This window comes from Symphalangus syndactylus, chromosome X (genome assembly GCF_028878055.3).
Source record: "Symphalangus syndactylus isolate Jambi chromosome X, NHGRI_mSymSyn1-v2.1_pri, whole genome shotgun sequence".
Lineage (NCBI taxonomy): Eukaryota > Metazoa > Chordata > Mammalia > Primates > Hylobatidae > Symphalangus > Symphalangus syndactylus.
In genome coordinates, this window is record NC_072447.2 from 105,406,515 (window position 1) to 105,431,719 (window position 25,205).

The 25,205-nt window shown below is 42.1% G+C and overlaps 2 protein-coding genes across 3 annotated transcripts in view; both read right to left on the reverse strand.

Annotated features, from left to right (window-relative positions):
* Window positions 1–19,638, reverse strand: part of XKRX (XK related X-linked) — a 36,612-nt gene extending 16,974 nt beyond the window's left edge. The window contains exon 1 of one of the 2 annotated variants that reach the window (XM_063635094.1): window positions 19,588–19,638. The gene's annotated coding sequence lies outside the window, so the exon portion shown is untranslated. Of the gene's footprint in view, window positions 1–1,071; window positions 1,091–19,587 lie in introns of those variants that run through there. The other variant, XM_063635093.1, reaches the window with a different exon arrangement.
* TRMT2B (tRNA methyltransferase 2 homolog B) overlaps window positions 19,588–25,205 on the reverse strand; it is an 87,887-nt gene continuing 82,269 nt past the window's right edge. Inside the window, exon 14 of the transcript XR_008654927.2 lies at window positions 19,588–19,806. The gene's annotated coding sequence lies outside the window, so the exon portion shown is untranslated. The remainder of the gene's footprint in view (window positions 19,807–25,205) is intronic.

The following is a 25,205-nucleotide window of genomic DNA, read 5'->3' on the forward strand; positions in this document are numbered from 1 at the left end:
GGGAAACCCCATCTCTACTAAAAATACAAAAATCAGCTGGGCATGGTGGTGTGTGACTGTAATCCCAGCTACTCAGGAGGCTGAGGCAGGAGAATCACTTGAACCCAGGAGGCAGAGGTTGCAGTGAGCTGAGATCACGCCATTGCACTCCAGCCTGGGCAACAGAGCAAGATTCCGTCTTAATAATAATAATAATAATGTAGCAGAGCCTGTGCCAATCTCCTTTTGCTGCAGGAAGTCAGTAAAACAAATCTATGTGAGGAGTGGCCAAGTAGCAGCCACCAAAATGATGGCCTCCAGGTTGTCCTGTCATTATGTTGTTTTTTGTTTTTTTAAGGTTTCCATGATTGCTGCCTCCTTTCCCCAGGGCTGATTCAGGCACAGATTCAACATCTAAAGGTTGTCACCTTCTGAAGCAGACTCCACATCTTGGTCTGCACCTACGCTAGCAGCTGGGCTAGGAAGCTGCTCCTTTCTCCTTTCCATTTCATGAAGGAGGTCAACACTATTGAGAACAACTTCAGAGAGTCTTCTTTTTCTTATTAGTTGGGACATTCCAACTGGGTCAACGTTCTCCACCACGAGTATATGGTGCAGAACCTCTTGGGGCTGCTCTAGGTACCTGTTCACAAGGTGAATCTCAGGCAAGGTGACCAATTAATCACATTTCACTGGGATAGGGTGAGTTGGTCCCCCCAACATGGGAGAGTCAGCCGGGCACGGTAGCTCACGCCTGTAATCTCAGCATTTTGGGAGGCCAAGGTGGGTGAATCGCCTGAGGTCAGGAGTTTGAGACCAGCCTGACCAACATGGTGAAATCCTGTCTCTACTAAAAATTCAAAAAACAGCTGGGCGTGGTGGTGGGCACCTGTAATCCCAGCTACCTGGGAGGCTGAGGCAGGAGAACCCCTTGAACCCAGGAGGCAGAAGTTGCAGTGAGCTAAGATAGCACCATTGCACTCCAGCCTGGGTGACAAGAGTGAAACTCCATCTCAAAAAAATAAAAATTAAAAATTAAAAAAAAAACATGGGAGAGTAAAGCTAAGAAGAATGTAGAATCCCAACGTTTACCTTTTAGCCTTTCCTCCTTCTTCTCCATGGCCTTGTCTCTCCCCAAATACAAAAATTTACAATGCCTTCCTACTTTGTTCCAAAATGACTCCTTCTGTCTGTCATTCAAGGCTCTGTATAATCATCACACTACTTCCCTCTCAGATTTTATTGCCCACACTACTCCTACCACAAGGCCAGCCGGTTTTCTCACTTCTCCTATTTGCCTTGCTCGCTCCCACCTCTGCCTTGTTGATGCAATTTACAACCCCCTTCACCCTTTTCTCCATTAGTCCAAACCATAACTTTCTTTCAAGGGTCAGCCCAAGTGCTCCCACCTCCAAGAAGCCTTCTGTCACCTCCCCAACCCTCACTTTTCTCTCTTTGTGCTACTGGCACATGCTCTCTCGTACTAGCCCTTCAACTCTTTCTGTGTTTGTCCTGCCTCCCCCCAAAAAGTGTAAAGTTAGTGAGGGAAGGATGCTCAATGACTGTTTATTGTGGCACTTGTTGATGACAATGGTGATTGACAAATGGTGATGATGATGACGCTTCCTCCCCCAAACTTCCTCCATGAAACCACGCAAGACTCAGACACACTCATCTCTAAAAGCTGTGGCCACTGTAGCTGGGGCATAAACTCCTCTGGCTGAATGAGCACTGTCTCATTCAGCCATCAGCTCACAGAGGTTCCCAGACCACATGATCTGTCCCTTCTCAAGAATTTCTATAGCATTCTTTTGTTTATACCAGAGTGTAGCACCAAAATTATTTCAAGTGTATTAATTTTTATTCCCCAACTAAATTATCACAGGCTCCTTGAGGGCAGAGCCCCTATTACTGTACTTTTGTTGGACTCCCCCATGACTGGTATAGACCTGTAAAGTTCCTGTCATCTGATCCCCCTCACCCACCAACTTCTCTATTTTCAGCCCTAGGACTCTCTGGCGCTTTAGGTCACTAAATCCTCTGGTCTCTTATTTCCCCGTTCCTTTGCCCTGCTGGGAGTAGCTAACTGAGAATTTGCTGTTTCTGTCCAAACACTCTTTGCTCTCTCAGGCCATCTCGAGATTCCAGCTCTTTACTCTTCTTGGGACTAAAGATGCTGGAAATGTTGGCAGTCATAAGGCTTCTGAGGCTCTAGGAACCCCTGTCCCATTAAGAGCACTGATCTCCCACAGACTAGTCATCTGAGGTGACACCTAGGCTGCCCCCTGAATGCCAGGTAGTGTTCAAGCATAAATTTCTCCTCCTGAGAAGCACTAGAATTCTGCAAGAAAGGGGAAGACCAAGATCTGACTCCTTACCACTCTACTTCCAACAACTGACTCAACAGGAACAAAGAGCGCATCTAAAAGCCATGTGGTCTAAAAGCTCTTGGCATCTTTATCAGCATTCAGAATCCCTCTATAAGGCTCAGGGATGGGGTTGAGCTTTCCAAGCCTCTGCAGCCTGAAGACTGCCCAAAAGCCTCCAAGGAATGGATGTGTAAGAGGTGCGTGGCATCGATGAGGAAAAAGGAGAGGAAGGACAGAGATGTGCAGCAAGTGGCTGACAGTCCAGTCACAGAACACTCGTTGGTGGGAGGTGATGGGCAAGGCCCAGAGAATCAATAGCCAGGATGGAAGATGGCTTCCCTCTAAAGAATGCTCAGTTTGGGCTGTTAGAATGCTTAAAAGATATCTAAAGGCCAGGCATGGTGGCTCACACCTGTAATCCCGGCGCTTTGGGAGGCGGAGGTGGGAGGATTGCTTGAGCCCAGGAGTTTGAGACCAACCTGGGCAACAAAGTGAGACCCTGTCTCTACAAAAAAATAAAAACAAAATTAGCTGGGCATGGTGACACACACCTGTAGTCCTAGCTACTCTGGAGGCTGAAGTGGGGAGGATAGCTTGAGCCTGGGAGGTTGAAGGTACAGCGAGTTGTGATTGTGCCACTGCACTCCAACCTGGGCAACAGAGCAACTCTGTCTCAAAAAAAAAAAAAAAAAGAAAGAAAAGAAAGAAAAAGAAAATAAAAGAAAAAGAAAAAAAGCCAGGCACAGTGGTTCACACCTGTTAATCCCAGCACTTTAGGAGGCCGAGGTGGGTCGATCACCTAAGGTCGGCAGTTCAAGACCAGACTGGGCAACATGGTGAAACCCCATTTCTACTAAAAATACAAAAATTAGCCAGGCATGGTGGCACACATCTGTAATCCTAGCAACTCTGGAGACTGAGACACGAGAATCGCTTGAACCCAGGAGATGGAGGTTGCAGTGAGCCAAGATTGTGCCATTGCACTCCAAACTAGGTGACAGTGAGATTCCGTCTAAAAAAAAAAAAAAAAAAAAACCGAATGCAAAATCAGTCATATCATCTAGGTCTTATTTTTCTTTTCACTATAAACTCCCTGAGAACAAAGACCCTTGCCTGTTAGTTCTGAGCCACTCCCTCATCAGTATCATCCATACCTGGGATTTGGGCCTGGAGTTAAAACAGAAGTAACTTCCCTGCAGCCCTCACCCCTAGCATTTTTCTTCAACAAATCTGGTTAGAAATGACATCTAAATTAGTCTTGAAGGGAAAGAAGTGCTGTCACATAATGCAGCATGGCATTTGGGATGTTAGGTGTTGCCAGGCAGCTGGCGAGTTCTATTTACATTGCCTGGTGGAAGAAAAGGGTCAGGGAGGGGAATATAATTATATTATTGAATTTTTTAAATATTACCCTTTATTTAGAAATAACTCATATGCCATACAATTCACCCATTTGAAGTGTACAAGTTAGTAGTTTTAGTACAAAGTCATGCAGCCATTACCACGACTTAGTGCCGGAACATTTCATCACCCCAAGAAACCCATTAAGCACTCAGTCCCCATTCCCCACTCCTCACAGCACTAGGCAACCACGAATCCACTTTCCATCTCAATAGATTTGTCTATTCTGGACGGAATCATACAATATATGATCATATATGACCTTTTGTATCTGGTTTCTTTCACTTATTATGATGTTTTCAAGGTTCATCCATGTCGTAGCATGTATTAGTACTTCATTCCTTTTTATGGTAATACTACACTGTATGGATCTATCACAGGGAAACAGAACCAATTGGCACAAGGGGATGGGTGGAGATATATTTTAAGAAATTAGCTTATGCAATTTGGGGGACTGCCAGGTCTGAAACTTGGGGCAGGCTGGCAGGCTGGAAATTCAGAAAAGAGATGGTGTTGCAGTCTTGGATTCAAAGGCTCGATATGCAGGCAGAATTTCTATATCGCAGCCTGAAGACAGAATTCCTTCTTCTTCAGTAGACCTCGGCCTTTGCTCTTACTGCCTTAAACTGATTGGATGAAGCCCACTGACATTATGGAGGGTAATCTGTCTGCCGATTTTGTTAATCCCCTCTGAAAAATACCTTCACTACAACATCTAGACTGGTGTGTGACCAAACAACTGGGCACAATAGCCTAGCCAAGTTGACACATAATATTAACCACAACAGGACTGTCTCCACTTTTTGGCTCTTATGAGGATCATTTGCATGAATATGTGTTTTCAGTTCACTTGGGTACACACTTAGGAGTAAAATGCTAGATCATATGGTAACTATGTTTTGAGGGATCGCCAGACTCTTCTAAAGTGGCTGCACCATTTTACATTTCCATCAGCCATGTTCAGCCGTGTATGATGGTTCCAATTTCTCCACATACTTGACAACAATTTTTATCTGTCTTTTTAATTATAGTCATCCTAGTGGATTTGGTTTGCATTTCCCTGAGAGCTAAATTGATTGACTGAGAGAGAGTGTGTGTGAGAGAGACAGAAAGAGACAGAGAAAGACAGAGACAGAGAGAGAGAGAGAGTACGTAAGGGCATTTGAACACCAGCTGGTTACATTCATTCAGTTATTTCACTTTTCTTCTTTTTTACTTAGTCAGATATGGCATTGTGGGGCATTCAGTTACTTCAACAAACATTTATTTGTAAATATTTATAATTGCAATCAGCAAGACAAAGATCTTTGCTCTTAAGGAGGTCACACAGTATAGTGGACATTTGTCCTTTGTGGGAGTTGCTGTCCAGCATATGAACCCCTTTATTTGGGAGAGAGGGCTTAGGAATCTTGGTGGGAAGCAGGTCCCCCTTGCAATCAGAACATAGGCACATGACCTTGGCTCACCCAATCCAAGGATTCATCTCTTGGACTGGGAGCCAGCGACCCAAAGCAGTGGAAAACCTCTGATTGAGACAGCTATGAAAATGTGCCTTTCAGTTCTCCCAGCGTGGGGAATGTAAATGACCTTGGCCCTAGCTTCTAGGTTCTAAATTCACCCCAATATTTGCAGCTTTTCTTTGAGGCCACATTGCTTCCAGCCAGTGACGGAGCACAGCAGCAATACTAAGTCAGATCCATTTCTGGAAGACAGAACTATTCCAATAAGCAGCTTTGGCTACAGGACTCTCATCAGCTCGGGCAAATTTTATTAGAACTGCTCTTCAGGCCAAGACTCTTCCTTCTCAACCTTCTTCTTGCCTTCTCTTATCCATAAAGGTCAGATTTACATTGCAGTCTGACAGCTCTTCCAGCCTCTTCCAGTTCTCACCCTTTCTGTCATGGGTATTTCCCTCAATCAATCTCTTGCATATCTAATTCCATCTTAGTATCTGCTCCTTGGAGAATCTGAGCTAACACTGATGGCAGTTAGAGTGGTGGTGGTAGGCACTCACTAGTGCTAGGGAGGTGATCTGGTAATGGCTCAAAATTCATGATCTTTCCTGTTGCTTTCTACTCTTAGCTTGTCCATTAAGTCATCATGTAGTCTAGGGAGAGTCCCTTTCTCCTCTTGGTGGTAGTAACAGTGGCAGCTGTGATGTTGGCTATATAGGCCTGAGTCTAGTTCTCCAGTCCAGCTGGTGATTTTGTGAGCTATTCAATATGCTTTCAATATATACGTTTTCTACCTAAATTAGCCAGTCAATTTCTGCTGCTCACAACTGAAAACCCTCTGGATTATACAGGGAAGTGACAAAAACATTCAATCACAATACAGCATGATAAAGGTTGTGTATTAGTCCATTCTCACACTGCTATAAAGAAATACCCATGGCCAGGCATGGTGGCTCACACCTGTAATCCCAGCACTTTGGGAGGCTGAGGTGGGCGGATCACTTGAGGCCAGGAGTACGAGACCAGCCTGGCCAAAATGGTGAAACCCTATCTCTACTAAAAATACAAAAATTAGCCAGGCATGGTGGCACGCACCTGTGGTCCCAGCTACTTGGGAGGCTGAGGCAGGAGAATCAATTGAACCCAGGAGGCAGAGGCTGCAGTGAGCCGAGATCACGCCGCTGCACTCCAGCCTGGGCAACAGGGCGAGACTCTGTCTCAAAAAAAAAAAAAAAGAAAAAAAAAAAAAAGAAAAGAAAAAGAAGAAAGGAAGGAAGGAAGGCAGGCAGGCCGGCCGGCCCAAGACTGAGTGATTTATAAAGGAAAGAGGTTTAATTGACTCACAGTTCCACATGGCTGGGGAGGCCTCAGGAAACTTACAATAATGGCAGAAGGGGAAGCAGGCACCTTCATCACGAGGTGGCAGGAAAGAGTGAGTGCAGGAACGAGGAAGTGCCACACTTTAAAACCATCAGCTCTCATGAGAACTCACTATCACAAGAACACCCCCATGATCCAATCCCCTCTCACCTGGTCCCCCCGTCCCCTGCATGTGGAAATTACAATTGGAGATAAGATTTGGGTGGAGACACAGAGCCAAACCATGTCAGGTTGTAACAGAAGCACAGGGTCTGTGGGAGCACATGGGGCACCTAACACAGCCTTTTTTTTTTTTTTTTTTTTTGAGACAGGGTCTCATTCTCTTGCCCAGAATGGAGTGCAATGGCGAGATCTCTGCTCACCGCAGCCTCTGCCTCCCAGGGTCAAGTGATTCTCTGCCTCAGCCTCCTGAGTAGCTGGGATTATGGGCACGTGCCACCATGTCCAGCTAATTTTTGTATTTTTAGTAGAGACGAGGTTTCACCATGTTGGCCAGGCTGGTCTTGAACTCCCGACCTCAAATGATCCACCCGCCTTGGCCTCCTGAAGTGCTAGGATTACAGGCATAAGCCACCGCGCCCGGCCACCTAACGTAGTATTTACATCTCCCCAAATGACATTAACTGTACCTGGAATTGCTAGTCAGCTCTTATCACTAATTTTATAAGCTGCTTCAAATTGAAAGACCTGTGACCATCTCCCCAGTTTACCGTTTCTCAGGCAGTGGTTTTCATAGTTAAGTTCATATAAGAATAACCTGAGGGCAGAGAAGGACTACTTGCAGACTCCAGAGTGCCAACTTTTGAACAATGCAGGTGGTCAGAGGACTATACTTCGAGAAAAACTGTCCTAGGGATAGCTCTACAGCCTATTCCTAGTACAGTTTTATCCATTATCCTAGTATTGATTTCAAAAACGTTTGTAGCAGTTTACACCTCTGTGGCCTGGGCCAGAGTTAAGGTCAACTTCAGAGTCATTCGCACACAAGGGTCTGTCCCTGACACCAAGGCTCTTGATTTCCTTGGGCTGCAAACAAAGAATATTACTTCCCTAGTATAATTCAGTAATAATGAAACTATGTGCACACACTTTCATATTCTTCCTTATTGGGTACATAAACCACTTGTTGGACCTTAAGGTGCTCAATCTTATGGACAAGAAAAGGAGATATTTCAGCAGTGCCAAGAGGAGAAAAGGACTCTCCCTAGACTACATCATGATGACTCAATGGATGAGCTAAGAGTAGAAAGCAACGGGAAAGATCATGAATCTTGGGCCATTACCAGATCACCTCCCTAGCTCTCCTGCCTCACTTATTTGCCTTTACTACTAAAGAAAGGATCCCGAAACCATAAAGGACTTTGGTTTTAATTTTAAAGGAAAAAAGTAGTTATTATTAGAGCAGTTATTAGTAGTGTCCAGAGCAGCAGAGAAAGTAGGGAAAGTCAGGCTGACAGAGTCAGACCCTAGAAAGAGAAATCAGGTAGACAGGATAGTGACATCACAGTGGGCCGGAAAATGCACAGTCCCGCTTGTTAGGACAGAAATCAGGCCATGCCAAATCTCTCTCACAAACAGCAGTGTGGTATAGTACAAAGAGCTACATTATGGACTGGAGTAAAAAACTGTGGGATTGGCCAGGCGCGGTGGCTCATGCCTGCAATCCCAGCACTTTGGGAGGCTGAGGCAGGCGGATCATCTGAGGTCAGGAGTTTGAGACCAGCCTGGCCAACATGGTGAAATCCTGCCTCTACTAAAAATGTAAAAATTAGCCGGGCGTGGTGGCATGCTCCTATAATCCCAGCTACTCGGGAGGCCGAGGCAGGAGAATCGCTTGAACCCGGGAGGCAGAGGTTGCAGTGAGCCGAGATCACGCCACTGCACTCCAGCCTGGGCAACAGAGCAAGATTCTGTCTCAATAAATAAATAAATAAATAAATAAATAAATAAATAAATAAAACAACTGTGGGACTTAGTCTTTTTTTTTTTTTTGAGACGGAGTCTCGCTCTGTCGCCCAGGCTGGAGTGCAGTGGCGCGCGATCTCAGCTCACTGCAAGCTCCACCTCCCGGGTTCACGCCATTCTCCTGCCTCAGCCTCCCGAGGAGCTGGGACTACAAGCGCCTGCCACCACGCCTGGCTAATTTTTTTGTATTTTTAGTAGAGACGGGGTTTCACCATGTTAGCCAGGATGGTTTAGATCTCCTGACCTTGTGATCTGCCCACCTGAGCTTCCCAAAGTGCTGGGATTATAGGCATGAGCCACCGCGCCCGGCCAGGGATTTAGTCTTGAATCTGCCTCTAAGTCTTCATGTAATCTTGGGTTTCTTTGGAATCTCTAAGATCTCTTCTAGCTCTGACATCCTGTGACTCCCTATTTAAGCATGGCAAATTGATTCTACACACAGCACTGTGGTTATACAGTCACTTGAACAGGTCAATCACCAAAGTGTCCTAACCAATTTCTCCTAAAGATATACTCTCACATGTGAAATATGTATAATCATGTTGATAATCACCAAAGATGAGATGCAATGCAAATATCCATCAATAAAGAACTGCTAAAATACATTCTGGTACATCTGCAGTAATTATGAAATACTTAGATTCCACATAGTGCTGCCCTATAGCCATAAAGAAGCTCTGTATGTGCTGATATGAAACAGTTTCCAGTACATATTAAAGGAAAAAAGCAAGGTGCAGGATATCATTTATGGTATGCTACAATTTGTATAAAACTTAAGGATATAAAGAAAAAAATATAAGGTTATACATATACATACATGTATAGAAGATCTCTGAAAGGATACACAAGAAACTGGTAACTGATTGCCTCCAGGGAAGGGAAATGGACAACTAGGGAGATGGCAGGGAATATATGTATTAATCTTGTCAAAACATTAAAAAAAGAATCTTAACCAACTGTGTCATAGACCTCTCTTTTTCAACTATCTAACAGAACCTAAGAGATCAAAGTTAGGAGTGACTTTGTTTCTGAAAGCAGAAAGATTTTGAGGCAACGTTTCGGCTCAGCCTGGCTCAGAAGTGTGTAGGTAGCTATCGTGGGTCTTAGCTGTTTCCTTCCCTCCCCGCCCTTGACTTGCAGGTGCATCTTGAGAGTTGCTTGAGGCAGCTGACAATGCAAAGGAAACTGGAGAGGCTAGAAGCCTCTGTGTCAGTGAGGCCTGGAAGAAGAGTGAAGCAGCAACCGGAAGTTCACATATTCCCAAGTAAGGCACCTGAAGAGACTTTCTCACCCCTTCAGAAACCTGTTGCCGCACCTCCAGGGTAAGTCATGGGATCAGCTGACACCAGGCCACATGCCCAGATAACAAATTAAATTTTATTTCCACTATCAGTCCCCCTGAAGAGCAAAAGAGTGTCCATTCTTTTCTTCAGAAATAAATATCACAAATAGCATCCACTGAAAACTAGTAGCAATGTAAAAAGGACAAAGTTTAAAAAGATACATGATTCATAGCCAAGAACTAATCACAGATTAACACAATCAGTGGGAAAAACAATTCATCCTGTTTAGACTTATTTTATGAAGGATAATCATATATAAAATTAACTGAAGCATTATGCTTTGAAATACAACTCATTCAGCAAAAAGACTAGAACTCAGTTTTAACATACCAAATGGGCACATTTAACATGTTTTGTGTGTGTGAAAGGTAATTGACTGGTTTTAACTATTAAACAAATTGTAATAAACTAAGGGGCTCTTTAGTTTAAATAGTATTAATACAAACATTTATTGAGTGCTTACTATGTGCCAATTACTGTTGTGAGCCCTTTATGATCTAATTTAACACCTGCAATGCCCTTATGATTTAGGAGCTATAATCATCTCCAGTTTATAGAAAAGGAAGTTGAAACGCAGAAAAGTTATGAAAACTTGTCTAAGCTAAAATCACTTAGGTAGTAGAACTCGGATTTGAACCAAGGAAGTCAGGCTTTGGTCCCTGGGCCCTAGTCATTTAAAACAGCAAACAAATTGTGTTGAAAATTAAAATATGGCCTGCAGGGAAATTTTAGGAGTCAATTTGACAATTCCAAGGGTACCAGCCAGAAAGAAAATCTGAATTTGTGAAGTTCATATCTGAACTACTTTAACAGTCACCTAACTGGTTTCCTTACTCTAGTTTCTACATCCTACACTGTCCCACCCTATTGAGCTTCCTAAGATACTGCTATTATCACACCACTCCCTTCACCAAAAGCTCCCATGGGCTCCTTTCTATCTATCTAATAGATCTCAAACTTGAATGTGCATCATCAACATCTGGGGAGCTTGCTCAAAATACTGATTTCTTAGGCTCCAACCCAGAAAATTTGATGTAGTAGGTCAAGGTGGGGCCTGAGAATCTATGTTTTAAGCAAGCCTGGCAAAACATCGGCCTATGTGGACAGCCCAAACTCTGTGTGCTAGCATTCAAGACTGTCCATGACCTGGCCCAAACATGCCTAACTCCCAATATGAGTGCTCTATTTTAGAATAGTCATTGTCCTCAGACTTCTCATGTAGGAGATATTTTTTAACTGCAAACATTTGCCCACCCCCTCCAACCCATCAGCATAACCTCTTGCCTTCTTTCCTCCTATCCACCGTACATCCCTCTAGCTCAAGCCCAAGTTTCACTTACTTTATAAGACTCTCTTTAAATTCTCCAGCCCAGTGGATATCATTTGTTTTCTGAATAATTAAGTCTCTACTGTCTGACCCCAATTCTTTTGGTATTTAACTGGTCTCAAGAGTATATGCTTTGCTCCCCTAATAACAATGATGGCTTTTTCAGGGCAGCTAGAGCTGTCCATTAGGGTAGCCACAAGCTACATATGGCTATTTAAACTTAGGCTAATTAAGATTAAATAAAATTAAAATTTCAGGCCTGGCGTGGTGGCTCACGCCTGTAATCCTACCACTTTGGGAGGCCAAGGTGGGTGGATCACCTGAGGTCAAGAGTTCGAGACCAGCCTGGCCAACATATAGTGAAACCCCGTCTCTACTAAAAATACAAAAATTAGCTAGGTGTGGTGGTGCACGCCTATAATCCCAGCTACTTGGGAGGCTGAGGCAGGAGAATCGCTTGAACCCAGGAGGCAGAGGTTGCAGTGAGCCGACATTGTGCCACTGCACTCCAGCCTGGGCGATAGAGCCAGACTGTGTCTTAAAAAAAAAAAATAAAATTTCGTTTCCTCAGTCACACTAGAGCACTAGCATATTTCAAGTGCTCAATAGCCACACATATATGGATAACGCAGATATAGAAGATGTCCACATCACAGAAAGTTCTAATGGACAAGCATAAAGAGTCTGCTGTGGCTGTCACAGCTGCAGCTACCTTCTTACATATTCTCCCTATAAACATTGCTTCCTGTGAACTTAACTAAATATGCATCCTGAGAACAAAAAGTGATGGAATTTCTTTTTAAACTGTGATTCCCATTTCCAGTAAAAATAAGGAGCTCAGAAGATGGGTTTCAAATGTAAATATCACTCAGCATTTCTTTTCTTTTTTTTTTTTTTTTTTTTTTTTTGAGACTTGGTCTTGGCTCACCGCGACCTCTGCCTCCTGGGTTCAAGCAATTCTCCTGCCTCAGCCTCCCGAGTAGCTGGGATTACAGGCACACACCACCGCACCCGGCTAATTTTTGTATTTTTAGTAGAGATGGGGTTTCACCATGTTGGCCAGGCTGGTCTTGAACTCCTGACCTCAGGTGATCTACCCGCCTCGGCCTCCCAAAGTGCTGGGATTAAAGGCATGAGCCACTGCGCCCGGCCTATCACTCAGCATTTCTAATCAAGCCTCAAAACCCTTGCCTTCTCTCAATTCTCATCCTTCTGGACATCTCTGCTGCATTTGGCATTATGTAGACCAGACTTCCCTCTCCCACTCAAAATGTTGTCTTCCTTTGCTTCTCTGATACTGTAACAACAACAAGAAGAAAGATCATCACTAATTTGTTAATTATTTACTTACTTTGTGCCAGGCACCATGCCAAGCACTTTACATACCTTAACAACCATATTAGGTAAATACTATTATTATCTCCATTTTACAGATGAGGTATATGAAGTTCAAAGAAGTTAACTGATCTGCTCAAGGTCACTGAAATAGAGGTATTAGGACTAGAACCAAAACATCTTCTGAGGCGCTCCTCATGAGTCATTACTAGGTCAAATGCATTAAAAAAAGCAGGTCAGATCATCAAAGAACAGAAACAACCCATTCAAGAGAGTCTCCTCTTTTATTTTCCTCCTTTTCGACTGTCCTTCTAAAACTCTCTTTCTTACTATCTATCTCACATACCCCTCTGGTAGATTTTCGAGGTCTTAACTGCCTGGGGAATTCAAAGGCAATTATTAGGTAATTGAGAAAAAAGTAACCACAGTCGATCCGGGAGAGCAGGGGCCATATACTGCCTTTCATTTTCCAGAATTTTGTCTTATCCTATACCCTGTAGACCCTGTACATGAAAACCTATGTTGTTCAGAACTTAGAATTTTGATCCAACTATTATGCCAATAGTCCATTTTAATCACATTGGAGGCCATTTATAGCTTTTTGGTTCTCTGGGTTTATCTCTGTGTCCAGCAGCTCCTGCCAGAGCTAGTCAAACATGACTGAGAAGTGCTAGAGGAGTTCAGCTTTAGGTTCGAACAGTCACCAGCTTACTAGTGTTTCACATTACCTTGTTTACTGATACCCTTAATCAGGTCAAACTCAGCATTCCTGGCCAGTAGACAGGGGGTCTGAATGTGGAAAAAAAAAAGTTTATAGCGCCCTTGCCCCCTGCCTTCATGTAAAAGAGATACTAACTCCACTCCCCCCAAACTCACCAGGCTCCCATAACATGTTCTGAGCTATACAAAGCCTAGCTACGGGAGACAAGAAGCCAAGTTAATGACCATGCAGACCACTTAGATTTTGAAGCCTCTATTACTTAGACTAAGGAAGAATAAGGAAAACTGGCTTCTCATCCTAGTTATGCAACTAACTGACTGTGTGTGTGTACGTGTGTGTGTTTATTTAGTGAGAGCTCTTTTCCTTTTACTCTCTATGTACATACCATAAACATTAAATCTATGCATGTACCATAAACATAAATATTTTTCTTAACTTTCCTTTTACTATCTATGCATGTACCACAAATAATATAACCTATAGCATAATAGGATATTGTTTTATGTTTTTATACTTACATTAATACTATTATACAGAATTTTCTATAACTTTTTAACCTTTTTTCCTCAACAGTATGTTTCTGTGCTTTTGTGTGTTTTGTTTTGTTTTGTTTTGTTTTGTTTGAGATGGAGTTTTGCTCTTGTCTCCCAGGCTGGAGTGCAATGGCACAATCTCGGCTCACTGCAACCTCCGCCTCCTGGGTTCAAGCGATTCTCCTGCCTCAGCCTCCCGAGTAGCTGGGATTACAGGTGCCTGCCACCATGCCCAGCTAATGTTTGTATTTTTAGTAGAGACAGGGTTTCACCATGTTGGCCAGCCTGGTCTCGAACTCCTGACCTCAGGTGATCCGCCCGCCTTGGCCTCCCAAAGTGCTGGGATTACAGGCGTGAGCCACCGTGCCTGGCCAACAGTATGGTTTTCATATATTTTGCTATAGTTCTGTGTTGCTACGTACAGCTATAATTCATTCATTTTAACTGCTGTATGGAATCCCATCAGATGAATACATCATAGTTGATGTATTCATTCTGTTGATGATCATTTAGGTTGGTTTTCATTTCTTACTGTCTCAAACAAAATCCTTCAATGGACATCTACATATATACGTGTATCCTTATGTACATGTGGGAGATTTTCTCTTGGTTAAATATGTAGGAGCGGTATTACTTGGTCATTGGGGTATGCCTAAGTTCAGCTTTGGTAGACACTGCCAAATAGCTTTTCAGAGTAGTTGTACCAATTTATATAACCACCAATAGTGTACAAAAGTTCCAATAAATCCCCATCTTCGCCAATACATGGTAATGTCAGTCTTTTTTCATTTGAGCTCTTCTGATGGGTGTGCAGTAGTATCTCATTGTGGTTTTAGTTTGAATTTCCCTCATTACTAGTGAGATAGAACACTTTTCATAGATTTATCATCTGACATGCTTTCTTAAAGCAGGTATCAACAGAAACAAGAAAAGGGTGGCATGATGGACATGGAGGAGAGGTAGTGACTATGAAATGAGGGTGGGAAGTGAACACTGTAGAAAGGAGAGTCTAAGGACATTAAATCAACATTTTTGTTTTGTTTTGTTTTTTGATACTGAGTTTCACTCGTCACCCAGGCTGGAGTGCAATGGAGTGATCTCGGCTCACTGCAACCTCTGCCTCCTGGGTTCAAGCGGTTCTCCTGCCTCAGCCTCCCAAGTGGCTGGAATTACAGATGCCCACCACCACACCCAGCTAATTATTGTATTTTTAGTAAAGACAGGGTTTCACCATGTTGGCCAGGCTGGTCTCCAACTCCTGACCTCACGTGATCCACCTACCTCGGCCTCCCTAAGTGCTGGGATTACAGGTGTGAGCCACCATGCCCAGCCAAATCAAACTTTTTGAATGCACCAGTTTTTCTGAGAACTAGCCAAGTATACATGAATTTGGGAGTTTCTAAGCACAGCAGTTAATGGTGCATCCTTGAACTCCAACCACAAAAAATTCCTGACAGTGACCTGAGGCCAAGCTCTCCTTTCCACAACAGCAGCAGTTCATGCTGTTTCCTGGCATCTCTCACCAAGTTAGTTTCCCAACTGAATCTCAATGCCCTTGTCTCAAAAATGGCAGCACTGGCTTGTCAGATTCCAGCTAGAAAGCCATATGACATCAGTGTTAAAGAGCATAGAAGGGTAAATGCTCTTTGTACCCAGCATCAATCAAGCAGAACTTTCTATAGCAGTCTGTAATAGGCAGACTGTAATAACAACATGGTTTATAGTATTGCTTCTCAAATTTTCTTTTGTTTTTCTTTTTTTTTTTAAGACAAGGTCTTGCTCTTTCACCCAGACTGGAGTGCAGTGGTATGAACGTGGCTCACTGCAGCCTCGACCTTCCTGGGCTCAGGTGATCCTCCTGCCTCAGCCTCCCAAGTAGCTAGGACTACAGGTTATGCACCACCACGCCTGGGTGATATATATACATATATATATATATATATATATATATATAGTTTATTTTGTAGAGACAGGGTTTTGCCATTTTGCCCAGGCTGGTCTCAAACTTCTGAACTCAAGTGATCTGCCTGCCTTGGCCTCCCCAAGTGCTGGGATTATGGGCATGAGCTACCATGCCCAGCCCTGCTTCTCAAATTTTAATATGAATGTGAATCACCTGGGATCTTTCTAAAATGCAGATTCTAATTTAGTAGGCATGAGGTAAAGCCTGAGACTCTACATTTCTAACAAGCTCTCCAATTCTGCTAATCTGAAGACCACATTTTTATTTTAGAACATGAGCTATGCAGTCAGGCAGACCTGAATTTCAATCCCAGTTCCACTGTTTTTTAGCTATGAAATCTCGGTAGGCTATTTAATCTCTCTGAGCCTTAGCTTCCTCGCCCATAAAAAGGAGATAAACAGGGAGGCTGAGGCCGGAGAATTGCTTGAACCCGGGAGGCAGAGGTTGCAGTAAGCCGAGATCGTGCCACTGCACTCCAGCCTGGCAACAGAGCGAGATTCTGTCTCAAAAAATAAAAGAGAAAGAGATAAAATTACCACTTTCTAGGGTTGCTGTGGAGATTAAGTGAAACGACGCACATAAAAACATGCCTAGCAGCCAGGCACGGTGGCTTACGCCTGTAATCCCAGCACTTTGGGAGGCTAGGTGGACGAATCACCTGAGGTCAGGAGTTCGAGACCAGCCCGGCCAACATGGTGAAACCCTGTCTCTACTAAAAATACAAAAAATTAGCTGCGTATGGTGGTGGGCACCTATAATCACAGCTACTCGGGAGGCTGAGGCAGGAGAATTGCTTGAACCCGGGAGGCAGAGGTTGCAGTGAGCCGAGTTGGCGCCATACACTCCAGCCCGGGCAACAGTGTGAGACTCCGTCTAAAAAGAAAAAAAAAAAAAGCCTAGCATGGTGCATGGAAAGAGTAAGTAATTAATAAATGCTACTTATTATTAATATTCCATGAACTGTCACTCTCAACACATCTATACGCTAAAGACTGCAGTTCAGAATGATTATCTGAAAGCACTGCAAGAGCCTACAATAATCAGAGAGAGACAGATTGAATCACATTTAGTCATATTTTGTTAGGCTTATTTCATTGGATTCTAATTCTTTGAAAATTGAGACCTCATCTCTATCAGTCAGAGTCCCAGCAGGAAACAGATGGCACATTCAAATTAGCATAATTGGTGGAAAGTTTAACAAAAGGACTATCTACAAAGGTGTGGGCAAGGTGTAGGAAAACCAGCAGAGAGAGAGAATGCATAACTTGGGGCCATTACTACCCTATGCACAAGAGGATGAGGGGAGAAATACATAGAAGAAAAAAGAAGAATGTGATACAGACAGTCCCCATGAGAAAGCTGTGACCTTTAGTTAAGGGACAGTAGCTAGCCTGAGGCAATCCTGCAAGGAGGAAGCCAGAAATACACACCCTGACCTCAATTTCTTCCCTTCCTGTGATGTCCTGCCAGGGATCTCCACTGCTCAAACTCTACCAGAAGCCAAAATGGGAAAGGAACTCACTGATATAATCCACATAGTTTGTCCTCCGGCAGCACAGAGCAGGGTATAAAACGGTGAAGAGTAGATCAGGAGGGTTAAGTAGAAGATACCTGGTACACCACTTGTGACACATATATTCAACTAAAATACATCCAAACCAGAACACTGTATTCCTCTGACCAAGCCAAGAGAGAACAGACTACTGTTTTAGACAAAGTTAAGCTCAACTAATTTATCACAAAATGGGGATCAATAATTTCCAGAGTATCTCCCCATTACATGTCCTATATCATCTAAAACCTAACACAACTAAAACTGAATTCATCTTCCACTACCAACCTAATTTAGCTTTCTCATTTCCCTACCATGGTAGCCTTTGGATATGCCAGTTTCTCAGCCAGCAACATCCTTTCATTTCCTCTGTGCATATGTACATCTTACTTACCCTTTAAGGTCCAACTCAAATACTTCTCCCTCCTCCAATAGGTCTTTCCCCCAATTACTTTAGCTGCCACTGATTTTCCTCGTGTATGAACTCCTGTGGTGAGTAATTTAGTCAGTATTGTCAAGTACTGCTATTTAACTGCTTTGTGTATACATATCATCACGCTAATTAAATACTACACTTCTGAAGAGTGGGAACTAGGTATTAACTTTCTTGTCTTCATCATCAAAGGAAAGCAACTTAGACTTTTGCATATAATGAGTATACAATAAACACCTGAAGAATAAAGATAGGAAAAAAATAGCAGGGAACCAAATTTCCAATCTTGTTTGTACATGAAAGCTTTTCAGAAAAACCCTAGCTCTCTGAGGGCCTGCCTGGCCTTATGTGGAAATCTACAGGCACAAAGTGCAGCTCTGCTTATCATCTATCCACTTGGCATTTGAAAACAGTCTTCTAAATAACCCTTGAGTTAAACAGAGAATCAAAACAGAAATTACAAACTAAAAATAATCAGCAGGAAAACCAGAACCCATCAAAACCTATACTGTGCAGCTAAAGTGGTACTCATAAGAAAGTTGCAGTATTACATTCACGTATTTATTCCAATATATTCAAATGTATTTCAACTGATAATACATGCGTTTTTTTTTTTTTTTTTTTTTTTTTTTTTTTTTTTTTTTTTTTTTTTTTGAGACAGGGTCTGGCTCTGTTGCCCAGGCTGGAGTGCAGTGGCATGATCTTGGCTCATTGCAACCTCCTCCTCCTGGGCTCAATCCATCCTCTTACCTCAGCCTCCCAAGTAGCTGGGACTACAAGCACAAGCCACCACGCCCAGCTAATTTTTGTATTTTTTTTTTTTGGAGGGACAGGGTTTCACCACGTTGCCCAGGCTGGTCTTCAACTCCTGAACTCAAGTGATCCACCCACCTCAGCCTACCAAAGTGCTGGGATTACAGACATGAGTGACCATGGCCAGCCAATACACGAATTATTTTGATTGACAATAAATGCACTAAACAGTCACCTCAAAAATACAGGTAAGTAACAAAATAGCATAACCAAAGAAAGTAGAAAGAAAGAATTATTTTTTTAAAAAAATCAATGACCCATTTCTCACTACTCCTCCCTCTTACAATAAAACAGAAAACCTTGATGTAAAAACAATCAAGCATGGGAAGACTTTGAAAGGTGGAAAGGACAAGGTGGATTACCTGGAGACCTTAGGACCTAAAGAACACTACAGTAATGAGCTGCCTACCATAAATCCAGATGGGGCGCTGGAGAAGCCTGCAACCTGAAACTGCCAATAGGCCCAGACCCAAAAAAGAGCCCCTTTCTGTTCCCTTTAGTTAAATGACTAGGAAAAGGGTGGCCTAGCAGAAGAGAAAATCTTTTTGATAATATCCACTCTACCCTAATCAAACATCAAAGGAAAATTTCCCCCTTCCCTGTGGTGTCAGCTGTGCCAAACAGAGATACCCATGTCTGCCTCCACATGGCAGCAGTTAGGCAGGGCAACTAGGCCCTGTGCCTCCCCCACAGGGGTGGTATCAGCAGGACCAAACAGGAGTGAACTTCCACCCTATCTCCCCAGTAGCAAAGAGGTGGAACCAGGCTATGAGAAGTGGTGCTAGATGGCCCTCCACTTTCCCCACTGGGGTAGTATTAGTGGGGCCATCCCTACCTGACAGCAATGAGTTGGTGCAAGTCATCCCTCCATTCCCCATTCCCCCACCTGGAAGGGGCCTGGCAGTGAGCTGAACTTCCCTCCTTCCCCACAGTGCCAACAAGGTAGAACAAAACAGTGTGGCAGTATTCTGCTTCTCCCTAATCCCTGTGTCAACAAGGCCCGACGGAGCAGAACTCACAATCTCACCCAGCAGCAACAAAGTGATGTGAGTCAGTTCTGTGCTTTTGCCAGGGAGGTATCTGCAAGGCTGAGTGGGGAACTAAACTTTCACTTCCATCCATTGGCAACAAGATGGGGCAAGGTGCTTCACTTTTGCCAGCGTCAGCAGGGTCCAGCAGAGAGCTGTATATCCACTCCAACACAGACCTGCACACCACATTTAGCCCAGGGAGACTGCCTGCAAAAAAGGAAAAAGAAACAGGATGTTTTTGGTTTTTTTTTTTTTTTGAGAGACGGAGTCTCACTCTGTCGCCCAGGCAGGAGTAGAGTGGTGCAATCTCAGCTCACCGCAACCTCTGCCTTCCTGGTTCAAGTGATTCTCCTGCCTCAGTTTCCCAAGTAGCTGGGACTATAAGGCGTGCACCACCATGCCCAGCTAATTTTTGTATTTTTAGTAGGACGGGGTTTCACTAGATGTTGGCCAGGCTACACTCAAACTCCTGACCTCAGGTGATCCGCCCACCTCGGCCTCCTAAAGTGCTGGGATTACAGGCGTGAGCCACCATGCCCAGCCAGAAATAAGATGTTTAGTCTCACAACACGATACCTAAAATGTCAAAAATACAATAGAAAATCACTTATACCAAGAATCAGAAAAATCTCAACATGAATGAGAAAATAAAATCCACAGACTCCAGTGCTGAGCTGACACAGATGTTGCAATGATCTGACAAGGATTTTAAAGCAATCATTATAAAAATGCTTCAACAAGCAATTTAAAGTATGCTTGAAACAAATGAAAAGAAGTCTCAGCAAAGAAACAGAACATATAAAAAAGAACCAAATGAAAATTTTAGAATTAAAAAATAAAACAATAAAAATTTTAAAACTCACTGGATGGGCTATAGCCGAATGAATATGACAGAAGAAAAAATCAGTGAACTTGAATATAGAACAACAAAAATTACCCAATCTGAACAAGAGAGAAAATAGATAAAAAGAAATGAACAGAGCCTCAGGGTCCTAAAGGACAATGAAGAAAAACAGAACATTCATATCACTGGAGTTCCAGCAGAAAAATAGAAAGACTAGGGGACTGGAAAAGTTCTGAAAAAATAATAGCTGAAAACTTCCCAAAGGTTAAAATGTTGGCAGTAGAAGACTGTGGTAAATTACTTATGTATAATGCAATAATTAGAACAACCACTTAAATATCCATATAAAATATATATTCATAACCTATATAAATAAATGAAAATGGAATTATATGCACCAAACAACAGAGCTGCAAAACACATGAAGCAAAAACTAATAGATAGGAAAGTACAAATAGGTAAGTCCACAATTGTATTTAAAACTTGTAACATTTCTCTCTCAACAAATAACAGATCAAAATCAAAAAGGATATAGAAGGACTGAACACCACCATCAACCATCAAGGTCTAAATTGACATTTACAGAACATTTCACCCACCAACAGCAGAGCAGATGTTCTTTTAAAGAGCACATGGAATCTTCACCAAAACAGATCATATCCTGGGTCATAAAATAAACCTAAACAAAAGGACTGAAACCATGTTAAAAGAACTAAAGCCATAGAGTATATTTTCTGAGCACAAGTTAAACTAGAAATTAATAACTAAAAGACAATGGGAAAATCTCCAAACATTTGAAAATTAAGCAACACACATAAATATACCATAGGTCAAAGAAGAAGTCTCAAGAGAAATTTAAAAAATATATAAAACTGAATGAAAATAAAAATACAATATATCAAACTGTATGGAATGCAGCTAAAGCAGTGGTGACAACAAAATTTATAGGACTAAACACTTACATTAGAAAAAAGGAGGACAGGGCTGGGTGCGAGGGCTAACGCCTGTAATCCCACCACTTTGGGAGGCCAAGGTGGGCGGATCACCTGAAGTCAGGAGTTCGAGAGCAGCCTGACCAACATAGTGAAACCGTGTCTCTACTAAAAATACAAAAAATTAGCCAGGCATGGTGGCGGGCTCCTGTAATCCCAGCTACTAGGGAGGCTAGGGCATGAGAATCGCTTGAACCCCGGAGGTAGGGGTTGCAGTGAGCCGAGATCGCATCATTGCACTCCAGCTTGGGCGACAAGAGCGAGGCTCCGTCGCAAAAAAAAGAAAAAAGGAGGACAGAGGGAGGGAGATAAAGGTTGAAAAACTACCTATTGGGTACTACATTTGCCACTTGGGCAATAGAATCATTAGAAGCCCAAACCTCAGCATCATGCAATATACCCATGTAACAAACCTGTACATGTACCCCCAATTCTAAAATAAAAAATTAAATTAAATTAAAGAGAATCCCCCCCCGGGGGGGGAAGAAAAAGAAAATGGGAAAACACTCAAACAAATAATCTAAGTACCCATCTCACCTTAAGAAACTAGAACAACAAGGCAAACAGAAGAAAGGAAGTAACAATGTTAAGAGCATAAATCAAGGAAGTTGAAAACAGAAAAACCATACAGATGATGACTGAAACAAACAGGTGATTCTTTGGGAAAAAAATCAATAAAATTGATAAACCTCTAGAAAGATTGACAAAGAAAAAACAGAGAAGACACAATTCACCAATATCAGGAATAAAAGAGGATAATACTCTTATAATACTATGAACAGCTCTGCATGGATAGATTTGATAACTTAGATTAAATAGACCAATTTCTCAAAAAGCACAAACTACCACAACTCATCCAATACAAAATAGATAATTTGTGAATAGCTTTATAACCATTAAAGAAGTTAAACTTATAGTTTAAAAATTCCTAAAAGAAAAATCTCCAGGCCCAAATGGTTTCACTAAGAATTATACCAAATATTTAAAGAATTAACACAAATTCTTCATAATTTTTGCCAGAAAAAGGGAGAGAATTCCAACTGATTTTATGAGGCCAGTATTACCCTGAGACCAAAATCAGACAAAGACAGTACAAATAATAATAATAATAATGATAATTATACCTCACAACTAATTGCGGTTTATTCTAGGTATACAAGTCTGTTTAAATATTTGAAAATCAATGTAATCCATTTATCAACAGGCTTAAAAATAAAAACCGCATGATCATATCAAACAATGTAGAAAAAGCATTTGACTAAATTCAACATCCATTCATGATAAAAGCTCTTAGCAAACTAGGAATACAAGGTAACTTCATTAACCTAGTAAAGAATATCCACCAAAAAACTAGAGCTAACATCATACTTAAGGTTAGGGGTGGCAGTGGCAGTGGCATGGGGGCCGCTGGCCTCCATTAAAAAAAAAAAAAGTTGAAAGACAATGCTTTCCCCTTAAGATCAGAAAAAAGGCAAGGATGTGTGCTTCTCACCACGGTGATTCAGCGTAGAACTGGAAGTTCTAACTTGCTCAATAAGGCAAGAAAAATGAAATAAAGGAATAAATATTGGAAAGGAAGAAATAAAATCATCCCTATCCTCAGACGACATGACTGTTTATGTAGAAACTCTCAAAGAATCAACACACATTAAAAACAAAATCAAAAAAAGCCCTACTGATACACACAATAAATTAGATGGATCTAAAGGGAATTATGTTGAGTGGAAAAGCCAATCTCAAAAGATTCCATTTATATAACATCCTTAATGATGAAATTACAAAGATAGAGAACAGATTAATGGTTGCCAAGTTTAGGGACATGGGAGGAGAAGAGGTGAGTGTGACTATACAGAGGTAGGAGGATCTTTGTGATTATAAAAAGTCCTATATCTTTATTTTGATGGTGGTTACACAAATCTATGCACGTGTTAAAACTGCACAGAATTTCGGGACAACTGGATATCCACCCGCAAAAGAATTAAGTTGGACTCTTACTTCACACCACATACAAAAATTAATCGAAAATGGATGACAGGGCTGGGCATGGTGTCTCACACCTGTAATCTCAGCACTTTGGGAGGCCAAGGGGAGGATCACTTGAGGCCAGTTGGGCAACATCGTGAGATCCTGTCTCTACAAAAAATGTTTTAAAAATCAGCCGGGTATAGTGGCACATGCTTGTTGTAGTCCCAGCTACTCTGGAGGCTGAGGTCAGGGGATCACTTGAGCCCAGGTGTTCAAGGCTGCAGTGAGCTATGACTGCACCACTGCACTCCAGCCTGTGTGAGAAAGTGGGACACTGTCTAAAAAAACAAAAACAAAACAAAACAAACAAACAAACAAACAAAAAACACTAAACTAAACTAAAATGGATGAAAGACTCAAGTGTAAGAGATAAAATTTTAAGACTCTAAGAAGAAACAGGCACAAATCTTCATGAACTTGAATTAAGCAGTGGTTTCTTAGATATGAGACCAAAGGCACAAGCAAAAAAAAAAGATAAATTGGACTTTATCAAAATTAAAAACTTTTGTGCTGCAAATAATACCATCAAGAAAGTGAAAATACAACCCACATAATGGGAGAAAATTTTGCAAATCATGTATCTGATAAGGGACTTGAATATATAGAATAAATAAATACCTCTTAAGGCCAGGCGTGGTGGCTCATGCCTGTAATCCCAGCACTTTAGGAGGCCAAAGCGGGCAGATCATCTAAGGTCAGGAGTTCGAGAACAGCCTGGCCAACATGGCAAAGCCCTGTCTCTATTAAAAATAGAAAAATTAGTCAGGAAACAACAGGTGCTGGAGAGGATGTGGAGAAATAGGAACACTTTTACACTGTTGGTGGGACTGTAAACTAGTTCAACCATTGTGGAAGTCAGTGTGGCGATTCCTCAGGGATCTAGAACTAGAAATACCATTTGACCCAGCCATCCCATTACTGGGTATATACCCAAAGGACTATAAATCATGCTGCTATAAAGACACATGCACAAGTATGTTTATTGCGGCACTATTCACAATAGCAAAGAGTTGGAACCAACCCAAATGTCCAACAACGATAGATTGGATTAAGAAAATGTGGCACATATACACCATGGAATACTATGCAGCCATAAAAAATGATGAGTTCATGTCCTTTGTAGGGACATGGATGAAACTGGAAAACATCATTCTCAGTAAACTATCGCAAGGACAAAAAACCAAACACCGCATGTTCTCACTCATAGGTGGGAATTGAACAATGAGAACTCATGGACACAGGAAGGGGAACATCACACTCCGGGGACTGTTGTGGGTGGGGGGAGGGGGGAGGGACAGCATTAGGAGATATACCTAATGCTAAATGACGAGTTAATGGGTGCAGCAAAACAACATGGCACATGGATACATATGTAACAAACCTGCACATTGTGCACATGTACCCTAAAACCTAAAGTATAATAATAATAATAAAAATGCAAAAAATTAGAATAAATAAATAGATAAATAAATTAGCCAAGCATGGTGGTGCATGCCTGCAGTCCTAGGTACTTGGGAGGCTGAAGCAGGAGGATTGCTTGAACCCAGGAGTTTGAGGCTGCAGTTAGCTATGATCACACTACTGCACTCCAGCCTGGGCCACAGAGCCAGATCTTGTCTCCAAAAAACAAAACAAAACAAAATCTGAGAAGCTTAAGTTAAAAACTAAGGAAATCTGAATAAAGTATGGACTTTAGTTAATAACAACGTATTAATACTGGTTCATTAATTGTAACAAATGCAGCA